Source organism: Suricata suricatta, chromosome 5 (assembly GCF_006229205.1).
Source record: "Suricata suricatta isolate VVHF042 chromosome 5, meerkat_22Aug2017_6uvM2_HiC, whole genome shotgun sequence".
In the NCBI taxonomy this organism is placed as follows: domain Eukaryota; kingdom Metazoa; phylum Chordata; class Mammalia; order Carnivora; family Herpestidae; genus Suricata; species Suricata suricatta.
This window is the reverse complement of record NC_043704.1, coordinates 143,476,333-143,498,122: the sequence shown is the minus strand read 5'-3', so window position 1 is coordinate 143,498,122 and position 21,790 is coordinate 143,476,333. Positions and strand designations below refer to the sequence as shown.

The following is a 21,790-nucleotide window of genomic DNA, read 5'->3' as shown; positions in this document are numbered from 1 at the left end:
CACGTCTCAGCATCTGTATCAGCAGCACCATAGCCCTGGTGTGTGTCCTATTGCTTAGGCTTCCCGGCAAGAGTGCTATAAAGTCCTTGCTCTCTTTAGGGCCAGGTGGGTGTAGATCCCTTACCAAGGATGGCTGGGCATTCAGCACCCACACGTCCCAGGCCCAAGTAAGCCACTGATCCTTTTAAAATACCTAGCTGAAATAAGTCATATTTTTACATTTAAAGAATAAGATTAGTCCCAAAAGTAAACAGTTATGTTATTGTCAAGATGCATCATTCTGCTTTATAGTTAAGGTTTGTAAATCTCAGCTACTTTAGGAGAGAGTTTGGGGACTGAAGGAAATCTCGTTCCACTATGGTATTTGCTGGGCAGGGGGAGGAGTTGCTCAGGACTCCTCCAAAAAGACTGTGCTCCAAATTAATACAATGAAAATGTCTTATAAGCTTTATCTACCATCCCTTCCTTTCTTGGCCACTAATGAACATCACACCAAGAAAATATTCCAATCTTCCCTTATCTACATGTACCTGTGCAGCAACCCATTATCATGGTGCTTGTGTACGGTGTCCAGGGTTAAAAGTGGCTTCTGAACTTTCCTATACTGGGGTTTTGCCCTTTTCATGGAAACCCCTAGAGGATGCTGCCTTTCCTGGGTTGGGTTCTCAGGGAAGCAGATGCTGAGATAAAGTTAGGAAGTGAAGAGTTTACCGGGGGAGTTGTACCTGTGAAAGAATATGAAACAGATTGTACTGTGGAAATATTCAGGCTGTGATGCAGGTGGGATTAAGCCTGTGCCAGTCCAGCAGAGAACCCCAGAGCAAAGATTGCCCATTTTAGGACCACCGTGATGGGTGGGAGTGGCTAGATCCCACACCACTGTCTTGCTTGGTCATTGCCTGGGAGCCACTCTGAGAAGAGCATCGCCTTTGCCTGAAAGGGGAGGCAGACCCCAAAGACCTTATCAGCTGACAGCTGTCAGTGGCCCATGCTCCTTGGAGCTGGACAGTGAGTTCTTTCTCAGAGAGAGAGAGATCTGAGTGGTATATCTCCATGTCTGCCTCGGCTGCCTTAACCAAAGGAAAAGACTGTATAATGTGGACATTTTAAGGCATTTAGGGTGGGCTGTGGAGGGAGAAATCTTTAGTGTTTATAAATTATTTATTCAGGGCCTACTTTGTGCTGGCTGCTTTTACAAAGCATGTGTGTTCTGACACTTTGAGCAAAAGAAGAAAAAAGAGAGAAGAGACTTTTTTTGTTGCTCTTGTTCCCTTCCCCACTCCTTGTCTCCTTGTTGTCTATTGTTTGGCTGTCTTGCTTGGCAGAATATTTAAATCCTACTTATCTTTCAAGGCTCAGATCAGGATTGTCATGGTGACAAAATATTTGAAATTGGGGCTCTCCCAGAAAATCAGGGACTTATTTGAAAGCCTGTGCCTTCAAGTGACCAGTGCTGGCCAGCCTTGTGGCTTTTCTATAGGTAGAAGAATTTTTAAAAAATATTTTGGTCTTTGTTTGGGCTTAACAGTGCCTTAACCTATCTATGTTTCCTGACACAATGACTGTTTTTCACTTTCATCAAATTCATAGCTCACTGGGGCAAGATGTGGGTTTCAACGTTCCCATTAGTCACCTGTGGCTTGTCCTGGGTCAAGTCTCCACATTTTTAGGAACAAATTTCCTACTCTATCAAGACACACATTGACATCTACTTTCCTCCCTCTATAATAAAGAAAGATTCAGAAAGGAGTTTTATTTTTAACAAGTTTTGTATTTCTTTAAAAATGTATTCTTCTCTGTCTCTTTCCTTCTGTGGCATTTTCTCCAAAGGTGGCTACAATGATCTCTCTCATTCTTTATGCTCTTTAAGAATCTTGCCATTCCCATATTGAAAATGGGGTCTAATTCACTTCCCTCAGCATCTGGGTGGGCTTGTAATTGCTTCCATCAATAGAAAGTAGCAAAAGTGATTGTTTGTGATTTTTGAGGATAGATTACATTAGACCATGCAATTTCTTGTGTCTTTTGGGACACCCACAGTTGGAACCCAGCCACCATGCTGTGAAGAAGTCCAAGCATCCCATGGAGATGCTCATGTGCAGAGTAGCTGAGGCCCTGGCCCCACACCCTTGGTAGAGCTCCAACCCTACTCCACCTTTCCAATCATGAAAGTGAGCTATTTTGAAATAATTCCTTCAGGCTACATTCTGACTGCTCAGGCTGCAGCCACATGAAATAGAGATAAGCCTTCCTCACTGAGTCCTCTACAAATTGTAGACATATGGGCAAAATAAATGATTATTGATATGTTAAGCCACTACATTTTGGGACTGTTTGTTACGCAGCAATAACAGCTAAAGCATCTTCACTTTGTGACTTCCCCCAAGATGATTTATTTCTGTCCCTTTAATGACTAATATGATGGACAATTCCATTATATTGTTCTGTGCAGTGATCTCAGGGAAAGATGACTCAGGAAATTAATTTCTAGATGATTGTGATATAGACTCTCCAAAAATGCTGCTTTTTCATAGTGCTGATAGCTGAGGGTTCATGGCTCCTTTTATTCTTCAATTCATTATTCTTAAGTCTGGTCATTTTCACAGATGAACGAATCTTCACAAGGTTTGAGAGATTACACAGTTACACAAACAATTACACAATTTACACAGTTACATAATTGGGAGGTTTATACAATTTACACAGATTTACCAGTGTGATCTGTCATGGTGCTTGTTTCCTAAGAACCTTTAGAAGTAAGTATTCCTATTTTTTCAATCTTACATAGAATTATGTGAAGCTCTGACTTTGAGGAATACTCTCTTCTCCCACTTATCTTTACCCTGCAATTTTCCTAACTGTTTTCTGTAGAACCCTCTTCCCTAGAACATTACTGGTTTTCTGCAGAGAGGCAAATGAGTTTGGGAAACACTGAATGCTTTATCATTCTTTTAGAGATTGATGATGTTCATTAGTATCCAATAGTCTTGCAGTAAAGAAACTGATTTCAATTACTTATTTATTCAAACAGCATTTATTGAGCACCTATTCTGACTCAGGCTTTGTAGAGGCGCTGGGTACACAGCAGTGAACAAATATACATGGTACTCCCTGAACAACAACAACTAATTTGTAATTATAATTGTAATGACCACTCTGTAGAAAAAGAACCACGTGCCACAGAGAGAATGGAAGGGGATGGGCATTAGATTGAAGGATGGGAAAAGCATCTCTGAGAGTGAGATGTGTTAGCCAATTGAACAGTGCTCTCGACAGAAAACACAGCACATGCAAAGGCCATGAGATGAGATGGTGTTGGCAATGAGAACAATGTTGACAATGGAAGCAATGAAGGAAAGCTCATGTAAGTGGAAGGGGGTTGAGTGCGAGAAGTCTTTTACTTAAAGTTTATTATTTTTGCGCATGAGAGAGAAGGAGTGAGCAAGCATGCATGTGTGCATGTGAGTGGGGAAGGAGCAGTGGGAGAGGGAGAAAGAGAATCCCAAGCAGGCTCTGTGTTGACAACATGGAGCTCGACTGGGGACTCGATCCCACAACCATGAGATCATGACCTGAGCCGAAATCCAGTCAGATGCTTAAGTAACTGAGCCACCCAGGTGCCCCAAGACCAGCCTTTTACGAATGGTAATCGACGGGTGCTCAGGAGGTCTGTCTGAAAGGCAGGAAGCCTGGAACCCATTGATCAAGTGTTGGCAATTGCACAAAATGGCAAAGAGGCTGGTGAGACCACATCAAAGTTTGCACTGAATACAAATGAAATTCTGAATCAGTAGGTCTGGGGTGGGGCTTGAGACTCTGGAATTCTACCAAATTTCTGGGTGATGCTGGTACTGGTGGTCCCGGGATTTCCATGTGATAATGAAGGGCGTAAACCAGCTCCCTCAGGCCAAACCTGTCAAGTCTGCCTCCCTCTCAACTCCTGATCACCCAGTCCCCACTCCAGGCTGTCTCAAACATAAATCACTCAGCCATCCTTCCCTTCTGAAGGGTGACTGTACTTTCTTGGGCTCAGATATTCTCTTGCTTATCTTAGTTTTACTCATCTCTCGCCCCATGGGCAGTTGGTGACCAAAGTCCTGAGATTTATTTTTGTTAAAGTTTAGCTAATTTCATTTTTTCATTTATAAACTTTAAAAAATGTTTCTTTATTTTTGAAGGAGAGAGAGACAGAGCTTGAGTGGGGAAGGGGCAGAGGGAAACACAGAATCAGAAGCAGGCTCCAGGCTCTGAGCTGTCAGCACAGAGCCTGGTGCAGGGTTCAAACTCATGAGCCATGTGATCATGACCTGAGCCAAAGTCAGATGCTCAACTGACTGAGCCACCCAGGCACTCCAAGTTCAGCTCATTTTAAATGTGTTAATGAACTCCACATAGCTTAGACAGGGAGCTTTGTTGGTGGGGGGTCGGGGGTGGGGGTGTGATGGTGGTGGTAAGAAAGCCCCAGGGAAACCCGTCTGGAATTTTTCCAGAAATAAATATCCTGGGGAAATGCTAGGATGTGCGGTCAGCTTAGAGCAATGGAAAGACAAGTTCAGAATATGCTCATGCCCAACATTCTTACGTTGAAGGGCAGAGTGGGGCCTCTGTCCTTCCATATTTAGGCTTTACCAGGCCTCGTCCTCGTGCTACTGAAAAGGCTGGTGCTCCTTTCTGTATCTGTTAAATTCCTTCTGGCTTCAGTTTCAAACTCACCTCCTGCAGGAAACATGTTCAAGCAAGGTAGGGATAGGTGTGGACTTATGTTCTAGTGTACTTATCTGAGGCCCACCTACCTGCATTTTGACTTACATTTACGTGTTTGGGGCCCTGGGTTTCTGGGGGTACAGAGGCCCTCCTTTGCTGTGTGAGGCAGAATGTGGAACATGCCTCCTGTGCCTGAGAACAGCCCAAAGGAGCTGAGTGTCAAAGATCACAGAGTGAGTTAATATAGGTTCAGAACCTGGAGCTCTCCAGTCCAAGGTTTTGTTAAGTGATTTATTGCTCTTCTGATATGTATCCAAATTCCATGTACATGCTTGGGCGTCTGTTGACTGTTGCCAATTTCCTGAGGCAGTTTTCCCAAGTGAGATGGGGGTACCAATAGGGATGTATGAGATCACTTGGAAAGGCACACCAAAGCACAGGTTTTATTTTAGGGGTTGCTTATTTATTTTAATGAATATTAGAAAAAACCACAAACAACATATTAAACTCGAGATCTTCTAGGTTCTATTTCTTAGTATAAGGTCATCCAGGTTAAAAGAAAATGATTGATGCAAAGTCAACTTAGAGACATGTAATGAGTAAATAGTAGTCTAGGCTGTGAGGGAAAAATCACAAAGGTGGTATGCAAACTATGGAAGTCCTAAGGGATTCAACACTAACAGTTCAAATTGTTACCCTTCTCAAGGGAATCGCTCTTTGATGGAGCTTGTGTGTTTATTTAGCACCTGTTTATCAGGATGAATATGATATGACTTCTGCCCTTGAGGCACGAACAGCAAAAACAGGCTCATAAACAAATGATCATGGTACAGAAACAACAGCTAACATTTACTATAAACTAGTAATAGCAGGTTTGCGTGCCAATGGTCTCATCCGGTTTCACAAGAATGATTGAAAGCACATTTGACTTTTATATCCATTTTATAAATGTGGAAACTGAGTGAAAGAGAGATGAAGTAGCCCAGCTGGAAGTAGCAGAGCCAGGATTAGAACCCAGGCAGTGTAGCTTTGGAGCCATGTCCTAGGAGCAAAGTGTACACAGACCCAGGAGAGGACAGGTGACTGAGGGACAAACGGGGAGAGCCAAGGAAGGTCTGCTCAGAAAGGGATGAGCTCAGGGGTGCCTGGGTAGCTCAGTTGGTTAAGCATCAAACTTTATTTTTTCAATGTTTTTAAAAGTTTATTATTTATTTTTGAGACACAGAGAGAGAGAAAGAGAGGAGCAGAGAGAGAAGGAGACACAGAATCTGAAGGCAGGACTCAAGCTCCAAGCTGTCAGCACAGAGCTTGATGCAGGGCTCTAATTCAGGAACCATGGAATCATGACCGGGGCTGAAGTCGGGCGCTTAACTGACTGAGCCACCCAGGAGGCCCAAGGCATCAGATTCTTAATTTTGTCTCAGGTCACGATCTTGTGGGTTGTGGGATTGAGCCCCATGTCAGGCTCTGTACTGACAGTAGGGAGCCTGTCTCTCTCTCTCCCTTTTTCTCTGCCCTTCCCCTGCTTGTGTGCATGAGTGCATGTGCTCTCTCTCTCTCTCTCTCTCTCTCTCTCTCTCTCTTACTCAAAATAAATAAACTTAAAAAAAAAAAAGGGAGACCTCAGGCTCTGAGAATTCTACATGGCAAAGACAGTAGCTGCAACAGCAAGAAGATGGGAAAAGACAGATTGAGTCTGGGGAATGGTGTGAGTACTGCAGGGTGTCATTGGAGTTTAGGAGGAATACGAGGATGAGTGGAAAATAACTTTATGACTTAGGGCCCACTATGGTGAGAGGTCCCAGGTTGATCAATAGCTCAGGTTTTCCAGAAGCAGATTCTAGCTGCCACGTGATGAATTAAGGAAATGTTCCACGGAGACATCAGCAAGGGGCTGAGGATGAAGGACAGGGAAGAAGCAGACAGACACCTGCAGAGTGGAGTTTAGGCTAGTCCTGCAAGAAGATCTGGGGCAGAAGTTCTGCCTCAGAGCTGTCCTTAGCCAAGGCTCCCACACCCAAGGGTCGTTGGTTAGAAGCCAAAGATGGGGGCACATATATTCCCAGGAGTGTCCAACATCCTGTGCACATGGGCACAGTAGGCTCCAGTAGCCTAAAGGCAGTCTTCCAAAACAGCTTTCCAGGTGCTGCCTTTTGGGGAAAAAATAAACAAAATAAATAACAAAATAAATAAACATGTTGAAAACAAAATTATAAAATGGTAAAAATAGATCTGATTTGAAGAGCCCTGGTTTTGGGGGACACAAATGTTACCTGCTCTAATGAAGTTTGGAATCAAAAGACATCTTTCTGGAAAGGCCATGTTGGGGACAAGGGAACTGACACCACATTATCCAGCTGGCGTAGCTGACCTGATGGCCGCCAGGAAATCTCGTTCACTAGAGCCTACATTTTTCCTACCAACGGCCTTTGATCGTATCTTTCCTCTCAAAATAATGTTTTCTCTTTTGTACTTAAGACTTGAAACCTTTTCATGAGTTTATCTTAATTCCTACAATAAAGTTGAAAGACAAAAAATTCTATTAAGTCACTTATAAAAAACCTCAACGAAAACTGCGAGGAACAGAATGAGCATAGAGGTGGCTTAACAACACATTGGTTAAGGTTATCCGATGAATTGTTTCATCTATCTAATATTTTTCAATTTATTGTTTTTTCCCAGGAGACATGGCTTCACATATCAGCCAGGAGCCCTTCCTTTGCTTGTTGAGAAGCAACATAATGAAGATTCAAGGAGCTTGCATAGGGAGAGTAGGAATCGGCATTTGACTAGCCCCAAGCTCTCTTCCAACTTCTCCTCCTCGCTGCATATCCTGCTCGTATGCCTTCTATTTGTACGAGGGGACAATGCAGCTGAGGGACCCGTCTATGGTTTGGATCCTACTGTCTTCACTTCAAATGGTATAATCCATCTGTTAGACCCAATGCCTAGGTCTTTCTTCTCTGTGTGCATGTTAATTGTATGTTTCTGATTTTTTAAAATAGTAAAACATTGAGGTAAAAGTAATTTCTATGTGTATGAATAAAATATATGGCATCTAGCAAAAAAAAAAAGGATTAAAACTTTACAAATTAATGTAGTTCTATTGAACTTGAAGGGTCCAGTCTTGAAGATCAATAGAAAATTACATAAACGCAGCATAAATGCTGTAGGTTGAAAGAGAGCTTCTGGGATTGGACCCAATCCTGCTAGGCAAAACTGGCTGGGGGCCTGGGTTATCAGCTTACGTGTGGACACTAGTTTAAGCCAGCACTTCCTTAAATCTGGTAGGATTGTTAAAGGGACAGTTTTCAAATAACATTATCAAGCTTAATGCATTTTAGGAATTCAAAGTTTCAGTTGAGTGTGATTCTACTCAATCTAGGCCTTTTGTCAAGGCCAGTGCTATCAAATGGAAATATAATAGGAGCCATCTGTCATTTAAAATTTTCTAGGAGCCAAGTTTAAACAAAGTGAGAAGAAACAGGTGAGATGAATTTGAATCCAATACACCTAAAGTATATTTTCAAAATGCCATCAATAAGTCCAAGTGTTAAAGGGGTGTTTAACATGCTTGTGTATGAAGGTTTCAATCCAGTGTGTATTTTTTCGGTTTATAGCATATTCCAGTTCGTAGTATTGGACAGCACAATTCCAGGTAAATGAAAAAACATAGCTCAATTGCATCATATGCCAATTAAACTTATGCAAATTCAAATGCATGAGCATCCCTCCCCATTTCCCTAGAAAAAAGAACAAGTCATTTAAGTAGTGTGGACTCCTCAGTTTTCATTCTGCTCTATGAGTTTCTTTCTTTTTTTTAAGTTTTATTTATTTTGAGAAACAGAGAGAGAATAAGCAGGGGAGGGAAAGAGAGAAAGATAGAGAGAGAGAGAGGGAGAGAGAGAGAATCCCAAGTAAACTCCACGCTGTCAGAGTGGAGCCTGATGTGGGGCTCTATCTCGTGAACCATGAGATCATGACATGCACCAAGATCAAAGTGGGATACTCAACTGACTGAGCCACCCAGGGGCCCCAACACTCTGCTCTGTAAGTTTCTATCCTGGACTGGGTGTACTTTCACAGAGGTGAATTTGCTCTCTCCTATGTGACCTAAGTCCTCACCTGCCTCTTATGATATGCAAGTCTTGCTACATTTAGTGTGTTTTTGGTGCTTAAAGATATTTATTATTTCTTACATCATGACCTCTAATGCAAGCCAGCATCTTCGTATGGCATTCATTTGAGAAATACTTATGAGTTCTATCACTGAGAAAAATCTGCCTGTGATGGGCTCAGGGAGAGGTACCAGTTTGTTGATTTCCAATACAGAGCAAGTAAACTTGGCAGCAACAAATCTAGCCATCGATAGGCAAGAGAGAAAAATTCCTATACTTTATGGGCAATTTGATGGATATTCAAAGCTAATTTTTACTTTGTGAGTTTCACCTTATGGACAGAAGGGTCACAGACAAAGCTGTTAGTCCAATGCAGTAAAATGAGCCTTTTATTGCATGATCATCTATCGAGCCCTCATGGTGGGCCAGACGTGGTCTCCTTCTTACCCCGCTCCCACTGCATGGACACTCAGGACCCATGAGTGCTTCCTGAGGGCCCATCCCCAGCAGATGGACGGAATCGCATTCAGGCCTCCTTCCCCATTGTCCCGTGTTCACTCTCCTTCTTGCTCAGAAATTTTCTTTAATTCAAAATTAGCTTCTCCTGTTTCATTCCCTCGGAACTCTGCTTCCTTTCTGCTGCAGAGCACTGCTATTTTGATGAAGAATTGGTCCTGCGGATGCTAATCCACAAACCTCTAAGGTGAGGTGTGTTGGGAACACACATCTGTACAATCAGAGCTCCCTCTCCAAAGAAAAGACTTTGAAAGCAAGAACCAAGTTGGATAGCCCTTCAGATGGTTTCAAAATTGCCCCTGGAATGAGATAATAGGGATCATACAGCTGGGTCTCACTGTTAAATGCTAGTCGGTGCATGTAAGCAATAATGTTAAGGTCTTGTTGGCAATTCAACGTTGTGATTATAACAAGTCTTTTTCTAGATCTGGCCTTCTCATGTTTTCCTTGAACTTGCTGCCAATTTTATCCTCAGAATGTGACATCACAGACGGAAGTTTGCCTGGTAAAAGATCCTTTACCTTTTAAGGCTATTTATCTTCTAAGGCACTAAAATAATAATTTGTGATATCTTTAATAGTGTTTAAATGAATGAATAAATTTAGCATTTATGTTTTTTGGAGTTTATAATTTCAGTTGTAAAGTGGGATTTTTATGGTGTTGTGGACTTAGGCAAAAGTAGATGTGCACCCAAGCTAATATAGATTTCAGCTTTTATGTATTAAAAATGGAAAATTTATAACATATTCATCAATTTGGGAGATTAAAATGATATCTTTATCTTTACAAAAATTGAAAACCAGTCATTATATCTTGTAATAGGGACTAATAAATAAGCTTCTAACATGACATAAATTTGATACTTTCATTATTTCCCTCTAAACGTGGTGTTTGTGATAGTCTGCTTGGCACTAAGGGGTTGTAACCTTTGGTTAGTAATTAAATCTGGTTCTGAGAAATTTCAGTTCTCACTAAATTCTAAGTTTCTCAGGGTTAGCCCCAGGTCTCGGTCTCCTTGGCATCTAGCACATAGTAGGCCTATAGTATATATGTTGAACCAACAGGTAACTTTGGTCTGTCAGGCCCCAAGAACTGTGACTTATAGAAGGGAAAAGTCTTAATGATATGATTCTTTAAAAAAAAATTAAACATAGTTTATTTTTGAGACAGAGAGAGACTGAGCACAAGTTGGGGGTGGGTAGAGAGAGAGGGACACACAGATCTGAAACAGGCTCTAGCCTGTGAGCTGTCAGCACAGAACCTGATGCGGGGCTCAAACCCACAAACCATGAGATCATGACCTAAGCTGAAGTCGGATGCTCAACTGACTGAGCCACCCAGGAGCCCCTGGTATGATTCCTTAAATATGACATATGAGAGGGCAAGGGAGGGCCTCGCTGTCCAGTAAGCACCTACTGTGTGCTGGGCATTCTGATTGCTGTACTCGTAACACACTATGTCTATGGTGCAAGCTTAGATTTTACAGAGTTATTTATATTCATTAAATACTTGTAGATGTTTAAAAATCAGGAACAGATGAAATCATATTACAGTTAAGCCAGTTACAAGGAGAAACCACACACAATTGAAATATTTCTAGGTGTTTGTTGGTGGTTCCTTTATTTCAAGAGCTTTCCAGGGCAGGGAATGACCTTGCATTGTTCCCAGGGTCCACGCTAATGGGATTAACCTTGGAATAGTTTCTTGGTTATTATGCAAGGCTTCCTGGCTCATTTTAGAGTCGCATTTGGCCCACACAAGGTGAGGACAAGCTCCATCCCAGAAGTTCACACAGGGTCATGACCTTTCTTCTTTCTAACTATGTTCCAGGCTAAAGTTATCCAGAGAGTGGCTTCTGTTGTAAGAAAACCATGGTCACATACATCCTGGGCAAGTTTACACAGTTTACCTAACCTCTTCATGTAAGTGGAAATTCTAATGTCTGACTTGGCGGTTGAGTGAAATGAGCTTATTAATCTGCCCGCTGCTGGCAGACGGTGTCAGTCCTCTGCTGTGAAAATAATCCCTTGTAACAAGTGACCACAAAACCTCAGGGGCATGTGACAATAAGTGTTTATTGCTCATGTGTTTGGGTCGGCTGGGAGTTAGTTTGGCTGATCTAGGCTGGGCTCAAGCACATTTCTGCAGCTTACCTAGGTGTCAGCTGGCTGATCAAGACCGACATCCGGGGAATTTCTGTCCACATGTGTCTCATTCTCTGTCTGGCCAGCTTGGGCACATTCTCATGGAGGCGGCAGAGGTACAAGAGAGCAAGCACATTGCAGGTGTTTGCTTATGAGACATCTGCCAACATCCCATAAGCCAAGAGCCAACATGAGCACATGAATGATTTGATTGAGTTTAGCATCAAAGAGTGAGAAGGGTCACCTGCCCACGGAGGAAGGCAAGCTATATGGCAAAGGACTTGGATACAATGAGGGGTAAAGAGTTGGGGACATCCTGTAATACACCCCTACAAACACTGGGTGGTTTTAAAGAACAGGCTATCTGGGGCTCCTGGGTGGCTCAGTTGGTTGAGTGAGTTGAGTTATGTTATCATGGTTTGTGAGTTCAAGCCCTGATTGGACTTCCAGTGCGGAGCCTGCTTGGGATTCTCTCTCTCCTCTTTCTTCCCCTCCCCTACTCACACTCTTTCACTCTCAAAATAATAGGTAAAACTTAAAAAAAATAGAAAAGAAAGAAAAACCGTCAGATTTTTGGCCATCCAGCACCTGAACTTCTTCTCTACATGTGGGGTATCCCCACCTCTTAGGTCTCGGTGAGAGGCAGAACCCCTCTCCTCTGAAGGAAGTGAAACGACTGGAGATACTTGGTTTCCCAGTGTTTCTGGCCTGTGGTACACACGACTCCATGCTCTAGTCCCAGCTCCCCCAATATCTTTGTCTGGAGCCCTGAATCTGGAGCTAGGACGCAAAGAAGGTGGTGGTGGTGGAGGCCACATACAGTTTCAGGACAGATGTGTTAGTGATGACTTTCTGTGCGAGATGGTGGAATGATTGCATCAGTGGTCACCCCCCTGTGTCAGGGCCTTTATTGTGTGATTTTACGGTTCCCTTACTAAAGAGGCAGAATCTATTTCCCTACTCCTTACACGGAGGCTGATCTAGTGATTTGCTTTGGCTGAATTTTTGATGGTTCCCAGTTCTGAGCCTAGGTTCCAGGAAGCATTGCCTGGCTTTGCAATCCCTTTCCTCCTCTCAATGAGAACATGCCTGGTCTAGGTATGGTGGAGGATGAGGGACACGTGGTGCAGAACAGAGTCACTCTGGTCACCCCTGCTGAGGCTAGCCTAGGAAAGCCAATAGTTGACCAACATGGAGCCTCCCAAATGGCCCTGTCAAGATCACAATGCTGCCTATGAGCCTCTGAGTGACCTCAGGTATGTGCACAACAAACATACCCTGTGTGCCTGCGTGTTTGGGGGTGTCTGTTAGCATTACTGCAGACACAGCTAACTGATACACTCTATCCAGTGCTAGATTAGTTGTGTGGTGGGATTTTGAATAGTTCTGTCTGTCTGGCATCTTTTTTCCTATCTATTTTCAGAGCTTCGTCCTCCAGAGTTCTTGGCAATTATGTGAGTTACCCAGTATCTTCTCAACAAATTCCCTTTATGCTTGCATCAGCCAGAGCCAATTTCTGGCTCCCACACTTAAGAACTCTGACTAGTAGCATGCAAGTGTAGTGCTAGCTTATTATTATTCTCCCATTTCTGTTGCTGTTTGAACTGCACTTATCTTCCTAAACTTGTTTCACTCGCAAATTAAATAGCATCTGACACTCCATCTTCCCTGAAAAGCCTCTCCTGACTAGTTAGGAAGCGCCAATTTCTTCTTCTATCTCCATGTCTTTGTGTGCCAGCATCTTCTCAGCCTTACTTGTCACGACCTTCCCCCATCCTCAGAGCAACAGCAGGACAACTGCCATTGTTCTCACACCCGTGATTCATCTGTAGGGTGTTGACAGAATTATCAGTGTTTGTTCATGTCAACATTGTCTATTATAGAGTCCAAGTGTGTGGTGGACACAGATGGTGTTGACTTCATTGATTTTTTTAACACCATGTAGTCGTTCACTTGATTCAGGTGAATATATCAGCCTTTTGATGATGATGAACAATTCAGATATTGGGTGGAGACAGACAATTGGTGGCCAAACTTGCTTTAAAGGAGGTTGTCTGAATTGAGCTGTGTCTCTGGCTTCTCTCATTAGAATCTCAGAAGACTTTTGGGAACAATTGGCGTAATGGAGAAAACGGGAACCGTGGAGTCAAAGAGCCAAGTTTGCATCCTGGATCTGTGCAGTAAGTGAATTACTCAGCCTCTCCACGTTCAGGTCTCCTGAGCTCTTAAATGAGGACACAACAAATACCTTCCCTGTTTATTGGTCAATGCTGTTGTGATAATCAAAGAAATATTGCTCGGGAACATGCTTTGTAAAATATAAAGAACTGTACAAGAGCAAAGGAGTAATGACAGATACTAAGATATTGAACTTTCTTCTAGGGAGGGCCAGGAGGAGATAAGAAGTTAGCGTAAGCTAGTGGTCAGGTGGTTAGGAGTAATAGATTCTCAGGCCTAGTCAGGAACCAGTAACCAGAGGCCTGACCATATTAGGCTGGCAGATAGGAATGAGGAGTCCATGTAGTGGCAATATTAGGTCATGGGGCAGGATAATACCAGCCAGCATGGTTCTCTGACTTTTCTGAAGCAAGAAGACCAATAGAGAACACTGCTAATGAATGAGTTCTCTAAGGGTAGTTATGGGAGTGATCTTTAGATAGGGCTTATATCAGATAATAATGGCCTTTGTCCACGAGCAACATAGAATTGAAACATAGTGGCTTAAATAATTAAAGCTTTTATTTTTCTCACCTAAAGAGAAGTCCTAAGGTGGGCAACTGAGGGCTGCTGTGGTAACTTCATGTACAGAGACTCGGACCCCTAAAAATCCATGTTATCTGTTATTATGGTGTGATCCTTCTTCTGCATTGCATTGGAGCTCAAGATAGTTGCCAAGATACTGACCATCTTGTGGGTATCTCAAGCAGGAAGAATGGGAGAGGGTGCTTACCAGCTGAGTCATTTGCCTTTAAAGAAGTTCTCTGAAAACACCATCTAATGACTTCTGTCTAGATCTTCTACATCTCCTTGGACAAGGAGGGCTGGTAAATGTGCTTTTCTGGCACCTATTATTAACCCTAAATAGAACTGGGATTCTATTAGTGATGAAAAAGAGAGGGTGGATATGGGGTAGGCAATTTGTTGTCTCTGCCATAGGATTCTTGTGCTCTGATGTCCCCATTTCATCATGCACAGTCCTCAAAGGAGAGATATATCATTTGGAAACAGTGTAGCATCATTGGCTCAGAGCCTGGTTTTGGAAACAGATGATCCTGGTTTCAAATTTGCCTCCATAACCTACTAGCCATGTGACCTTGAAATATTTGCTCAACTGTATTGAGCCCAAGCTTTCTTATCCACAAAATGTGGATAATACTATTTTATATCTTGGGTTTTCAGTACAAATTTAGTGGTTCTGCAGAGCCCTCAGCACGGTGTGTGGCACCCAGAACACACTTGAGAAAGATCTTTTAAAAAGTGCACGAAACAAGTTATTTAGTGGCAAAATGTGGGTCATAGTCTTGTTCTACAATGGTGAGAAAAAGATATGTTTTTGATCAAGAGGGGGTATCCGACCTAAATAATTTATTACTAGCAGCTAACACCAGAATTCCTAGTAGAAAGGAGACTGTCTCTGTGCTGGAAATGAACTTGCTGAGCCTGGTGGGGGCTGGGGTGTGTCTGGAGAGGGAGGCCCTCCAGGAGACCTTGAAGAAGAGTGACGTGGGAGCAAAGAGCATGCTGGCCACCTGTATGTGGCCAAAAGTATATGGCCCCTTGTCTGTTTCTCTAGAGCCATGAATGGTTTCCAACTTTCTGAATGTTGAAAAAAATAAAAATAATAGTATTTCATGACTTGCGAAAATTATATGAAATTCAAATTCCAGTGTTCATAAATAAAGTTTTATTGGAACAGAGCCGCATCCATCTATTCATATTATCTATGGCTTCTTTTATGCTGTGATGGTAGATTTAAGAAGCTGGACAGGGATCATATGGCCCGCAAGCTTAAAATATTTATTGTCTGGCCCTTTACAGACAAAGTTCATGACTCTGGAAAAAAGTGAGAAGTGGTCAAGCTGAAGCACTCTGGAAGAGGCAGCTACCCCCTGGTGCTGGGGAGGCCAGAGGATGGTTTAAAAATAGACAAGCTCAGGGCTTGTTCTGGGCTAACTCGTGTTCCCCCGAGATTCATATGTTGAAGTGCAGACCCCTGGTACCTCAGAATGTGATTGTATCTGGAGATAGATCCTTTAAAGAGGTAATTAAGTGAAAAATGTGGTCATTAGGATATCCCCTAATCCAGTAGGACTGGAGATAAGTACACAGACAGACAGAGGGAGACCACATGAGGACACACAAAGAAATCAGTCATCCACAAGTCAAGGAGAGAGGCTTCAGGAGAAGCAAACCCTGCTGATCTTGGACTTCTGGCCTCCAGAATTAGGACAAAACAAATTTCTGTTGCTTAAGCCATCCAATCTGTCATGTTTTGTTATGGCAGCCCTACCACACTATCACAGGGTTCCATCAACTTGTTTGGGTCCCCAAAATATTATCTCTTTCCTCATCTTCCTCCAAGATCATGTCTTGTTTATAAGAAGTTATGAGGTCTTATGAGCGACCTTTAACTTACGGACATTGAGGGGGAGGCTAAGCTTCATATGTGGGTCAATCTGGTCAAGAACGGTGAGATAATCCTGTGAACACAGGAAGATAGAGGTGACTTTGAGCGCCTACTTGAACCATCTTCATGGAAGCCTGAGGTGGGGCTCTGGCCCCTTCTGGGGATGCAGTTAAACACATCTTACCATCATAACATAGTTAGAATAGCAATAACAGCAACAAACTCAAAACAAAACAAAGAAACGTGATTTTGAAAGCTATCTTGTGCAAACATTTCTTGCTTTCCAGTCCAAGTTGATAAGGGCTGTATTCTCTAGACATTTTTTCCCCTATAATTCTCCTAGCATAGAGTCCTTCAATGCTTGGGCACCACGTCTGGCCCAGACTTAAGGCCAGATGGCCTGTTTTATGGGAGTGTTTGTTTTGGGAACAGCCAGCTCTCAGAGGACATGGGATACTATCTGCCACTCTCAGAGTCCTGTGATGGGGACAGTGAATGTCTGTGGGGCCATTTCCCCACTTAGCAATATTGTTCTTTGGCTTTTGACATGGCACCACCTTAAAGCTGCAGCCATGGGTCGAAGCTTGGTCTCCAGGAATGATACCCCATAGCTTGTCCACTGCTTTGGACACCAAATCTCTTTGCTGGCCGTCTGTGCTCTGGAAGCAGGAAGAAGTCTCCACCTGGAGCCTGGAGGATGTGTGACTGGAGGGTGTGCAGCTGTTCTCATTCTAAGGTTAACATCTGAAAGGACTGCCATGCTCTGTCACAGATGGAAAGGAGCCACGATTACCAGCAGCATCTGGTCCAGCTGGAGAGAAAACCTGCTTGTCATTTCAGGCAAAGCCCCTCCGATGACCAAGACCCCCCTTTCAGGAACGAAGGACTATTCCTCCAGCTTCTGAAAATGCTCCTGACAGATGGCCTCCAGCTGAAATTAGCTCTACTGAAGAGGGCCACCTTGCCCAAGGACACTCTTCCCCCACTGGGGCTGGGGCACGTCTCATGACTGATCACATGGGGGTCTAAAACTGGCCCCTTCATCCACACTCAGGACTGCTTTGAACGGCCATCCCCACTCCAAAACGCTCCCTGGAGATGGACAGGGCTTTCTGTGTTTGATTTTATTTTCTGTTCTAATAAGGCAGTCATCACCAGATGTTTGAAACAAAATACTCCTGAAAGAGAACATTTCAGTGTTCTGACCTTCCGATAACATGGGCAGTGGAGGAGGGGGAATGAATGAATCTTCTGTCTCTAAGAATTTGTAGAGCTTTCAGAATACGTGTACAAATGGACTGCATTTCAATAAAATGAAATGCAGCATCCCCAAACTCACAAAATGGAAAAAAAATGAGGGCCACGGTTTCTTCTGATTTAAAGATTATAATCATGTAATTATAACCCATATAAATATATATATACCCATGCATATATAACTATAATTCATTTACTCATTCATGTATTTCTCAGATATTTGTTTGTCGATTTATTTATTGGAGGGATTCACTGTTTTTTCCAGCTTACTGAGACACAAATGATCTACAACCCTGTGTACATGCAAGGCGTACAACGTGATGATTTGATACATGTATGTATGGAGAAATAATTACCATGATAAGGTTAGTTAATACCTCCATCACCTGATGTGATGACGTGTGTGTGTGGTGAGAACATTTAAGTTATATTCTCTAAAAGCATGGAATACCTTATGAATTTGGGTGTCCTCCTTGCCCAATGCCTGTGCTGATCTGCTCTGTATCATTCTGGTTTAGTATATGTGCGGGTGAAGTAAGTACAATCAAACATCTATTGAGAATCGATCATGTACCAGATATCATGTTAGGTTGTGAAGAACCTTAATGAGCTCTCATTCTAATGAAGGGATGAAACCAGAGAGAGAAACCAGTAAGTAAATAAATACAGCAATAGACAGAAAGTTTGACACCACACTGCTGGTGCGGTGGTAGAGAGTCACGTGCTCTCATACATTCTTGGTGAGAATAGAAATCAATAAAGGACACTCACCAGTATTTATCAAAATCGCGAATGCACCTACCTGCGGGCCCAGCAATGCCACATCTGGAGTCCATCCTAAGGAAATAATAGTGCCACATGTCATGAGCCCAAGATTATTCACTGCAGCATTGTTTGTAATGAAAAAGATTGGAGGGCGCCTGGGTGGCTTTGTCGGTTGAGCGTCTGACTCTTGATTTCAGCTCAGATCAGAATCTGGTGGTCGTGAGACGGAGCCCTGTGTCGGGCTCTGCACTGGGCGTGAAGCCTGCCTGGGGTTCTCTCTCTGTCCTTCTCCCTCTGCCCTTCTTCCGCTTACCCACAAGTGTGTGCACACGCGCTCTCTCAAAGTATATATGTAAGTAAATAAAAGTGGGGGAAAAAGATTGGAAGCAACCAGAATTTCCCCAAATAATATATCCGTATAATGGATACCATGGTACTGTCTAAAAGAACGAAGCTCGATACGGGAGGATCTCTAAGATATATGAATGTGCCGATGCAGACCAGCATGAAAGCACGTGTACACAAAAGGGGAAGAAAAAATATACTTAGGTATATGTACGTCATCTATATGCTCACTATACTCAATATGCTTAAGTGTCTTTCTATGATACATAGACACTCCACTTAAGAATATATATATAGAACAGAGACTTACTTTACTTGATATACTTACGTATATATATTATATATATACTGTCTCAGAAAGGTTACTTTAAGGATTAACAGCTACTGCTGGGGAGGGAACTCCATGTCTATGGGATCGGATTATACATTCTTGTTACCTTTCAAATTACCAATCAGGTGAACACATTGCCTTTTCAAAAAATAAATATAAGTTTAAAACGTAGAATAGAAATAAGTGTGCCAAATGAGCAAAGTCCTCATGGAGGTATGTATGTGGTAGGACTGGAGTGCCGAATCCGACGACATGTGTGAATTACAAGACATCTGATGGCGAGAGTCGGTGTCAGACTAGAGGTCCCTTAATATTCTTAGAATCCCGTGTGACGAAGAAAAGGGAGCTTTTATTAGAGGATGCCTGAGTGCCTCTCAAATGCCAGAATTCTGGGGTTCACTGATTGTAAGAAAGTGATGGATAGCAGGGAGCAGAGGCTTGTGTATGGGGGGGGGAAGCTTTAAAAATGAAGTGCTCGGGGCGCCCGGGTGGCTCAGGTGGTTAAGAGACTGACTCTTGATCTCAGGGTAAGGTCTCTCGGTTTGTGAGATCCAGCCCCACGTCGGGCTGCCTGCTAGTGGTGCAGAGCCTGCTTGGAGTTCTCTTTCTCCCTCTCTCTCTGCCCCTCCCCACTCTCTCTCTCAAAATAAATAAAGTTTAAGAGTTTAAAAAAATGAAGCGCTCGGTGTGCTCCCAACAGTTCCTCCGCGCACACGTTGACCAAGCACGTGTTCCGTGTTGCCGGCTGTGGCTGTGGTTTCCTGGTTTCTCAGGTGTTGCTCTGCCTCTTTAAGTCAAACCCAGGCAAGTAAATTTAGTACCCGGAGTGGGAGGCTTCTGAATAATTAAAGAGTTTTCTCTTTGTTTGCTTGATGTATATGTTTCTATGAACACACCAGCTATTTTGTTAGCCTCCCGCTGTGGGAAAGATGCAACTTTGTGACTCTGGCAATTGTTGAAGAGATTTGAAGGGAAAAACCTAGCAAAGATTTATTAGGTGATTTATCTCCGTTTTTAATAAGCCAGGGAAGAAAAGCTACGAGCCAAGGAGCAGCAAGGAGAGAAACAAGCCAAGACCGGAGACAAAAATAACCCACGGAAGAGATGCTTGCCTGTGGCAAACAGGATGCCATGATGAGCCACAAGCCCGGAGTCCTTTTCGGGGCTGGGCCTCCCTCAGCAGTGGTTCCCAGGCCAAGTGCGGAGAGGGTTCCCTCTTGAACTACACCAGCACTGAGCGGGCCCAGGTGACCGCCACACCGCACCCTGCACAGCCCAGTCATTAGGTTCGTCTGCAGCTGGGTGCTGGGTCCCACAATCTATTCAGCTTTCTTGCCCAGGGCTTCAGTGACCTCCCTGGGTCGGGTTTGCTAGCTGTTTCACTCCTGATCTGAAAGACTGAGCATAACCACAGTTCACCCTTAACACTGTAAACCCCCACGTTCATTCCCAGAATTCCAGAATTCCTAGAATGGCCTTTGGCAGATCCTCTAGGGAAGGGGATTTCCTTTGGTTACTGATTCCTCCTCCTGGGAGAAGGCTCGGAGGATGTGTCCTGCACACTTAGGATGCTTCAGAGTCAAGGACTCATCCTCCCTCAGTCAGTTGGGAAGACTCCGAGTTCCCCAAGTTTGGATACCATTGAGAAAGGCATTTCCTGGGCGGTCCTGGTGGCCCAGGGCCCCCTCCCCTCCCTGCCTCCAGTCCTCTGGCTCCTGAATTTCAGAGTGACACTGAATCTGCTTCCTGTCAGACTAGGTTTTCCACACAGGCGAACCATTCCCCTCACCCCATGTCTTAAAAAATGGTGTGTGTGACAATATGTATTTAACAGGAACTTCTGTCTACAGTGCTTGTCCTTTTGCAACCGGCTTGCCTCTCTTAGCGTGCTGTCTTCAAGGGTCACGTGGGCCTCTTTAGTTTTTGTTCCCATAGTCACAGGCTCTGTGCCCTCCCCTGTCACCCCTCTTCCCTCCCCCAACACCACCCCTACTCCTTACTCCGTGCCCCCTCGGAGACCCTCATTCTGAGCTAAACCAAACCCTTAAACTAGTTGCAGAATGTGGTCTCCATCTTTTACCAGACACTTCACCCAGAGCAGGGACCCCAGATCACATTCTTTAAAAGTGGTATTTTCGCAAGAATTGATTGTAAAGTTACATCCTGATAAGGAGCTAAGACAAGAGTATCAAGAAAGAAGAGAGGAGGCAGTAAAACAAAGAGATGATGAGACAAGAGGAAGGGCTTCCTGGGGCCGCCGACACCCCACCTCCCTCAGGGCTCCTCTCCCACCTCTGTGGACTTGGCCAGGGCTTCCCACATTAGGGAATGACGGAGCAGGGGGTGGTGGGCTTCACAGACATCGTTGCCTCCCTGAGGTCTTTCAGGGAAAACAGCAGGAAGGAGGAGAGGGTGGCTGGAGCCAGCTGCATCCCGGCCCGGAGCCCGTGTGGAGAAGAAGCATTAAAACTCTATTACAAATATTACTTCTTTAATCTCTTCATTTTCCTCCTGTCAGTAATGCCAGGGTTGATATAGCTAGAAACCCATTGGTCCGGGGCTGAATGGGATTTTTGCCAGTCCCTACAGGTTGTTAATCAGGTGTGCTGGCTGGGAGATAGCGGTTTCACGGGGCCTGCTTGGGTAAGAGTGACCCAGTTTTATTGTGAGAGTCGGACTCTGGTTTTTCTGTTACTGTACTTAATATGATGGGCCGTTATTTCTAAGAGAAGGGAACTGCTGGGCGCCTCCTGGTAGCATCTGTCCGGAAGGGCTATCTGCGGCTTAGATGTGGCGGTTTCTGCCATCAGTTACGTGTCGGGTCATTTGCGATGGGTTGAATCAGACACTTGAAGAACAAATAAGCCCGTTCCTACTTGATTCATCAAACACACTCCTGGCTGGCTGTTGGTGTTTATTTGCATTGCCAGTCTTAGCGACTGAGTAATGAAATATTCTCATTGTGTTTGAAATTGCTGAGTTC

At 43.7% G+C, this 21,790-nt stretch overlaps 1 long non-coding RNA gene and 1 other non-coding gene across 5 annotated transcripts in view; one reads left to right on the top strand and one right to left on the bottom strand.

The window, feature by feature from the left end:
• The first annotated feature begins 12,821 nt into the window (after nucleotides 1-12,821).
• LOC115292886 overlaps nucleotides 12,822-21,790 on the top strand; it is a 95,393-nt gene continuing 86,424 nt past the window's right edge. For 3 of the 4 annotated variants that reach the window (XR_003909204.1, XR_003909201.1, XR_003909203.1), the window contains exons 1-3: nucleotides 13,384-13,444; nucleotides 13,572-13,662; nucleotides 17,632-17,731. This is a non-coding gene — a long non-coding RNA (uncharacterized LOC115292886). Of the gene's footprint in view, nucleotides 12,937-13,383; nucleotides 13,445-13,571; nucleotides 13,663-17,631; nucleotides 17,732-21,790 lie in introns of those variants that run through there. The other variant, XR_003909202.1, reaches the window with a different exon arrangement.
• On the bottom strand, nucleotides 17,803-17,908 carry LOC115293065. The gene has a single exon (XR_003909325.1). It is a non-coding gene; the product is annotated as a U6 spliceosomal RNA (small nuclear RNA).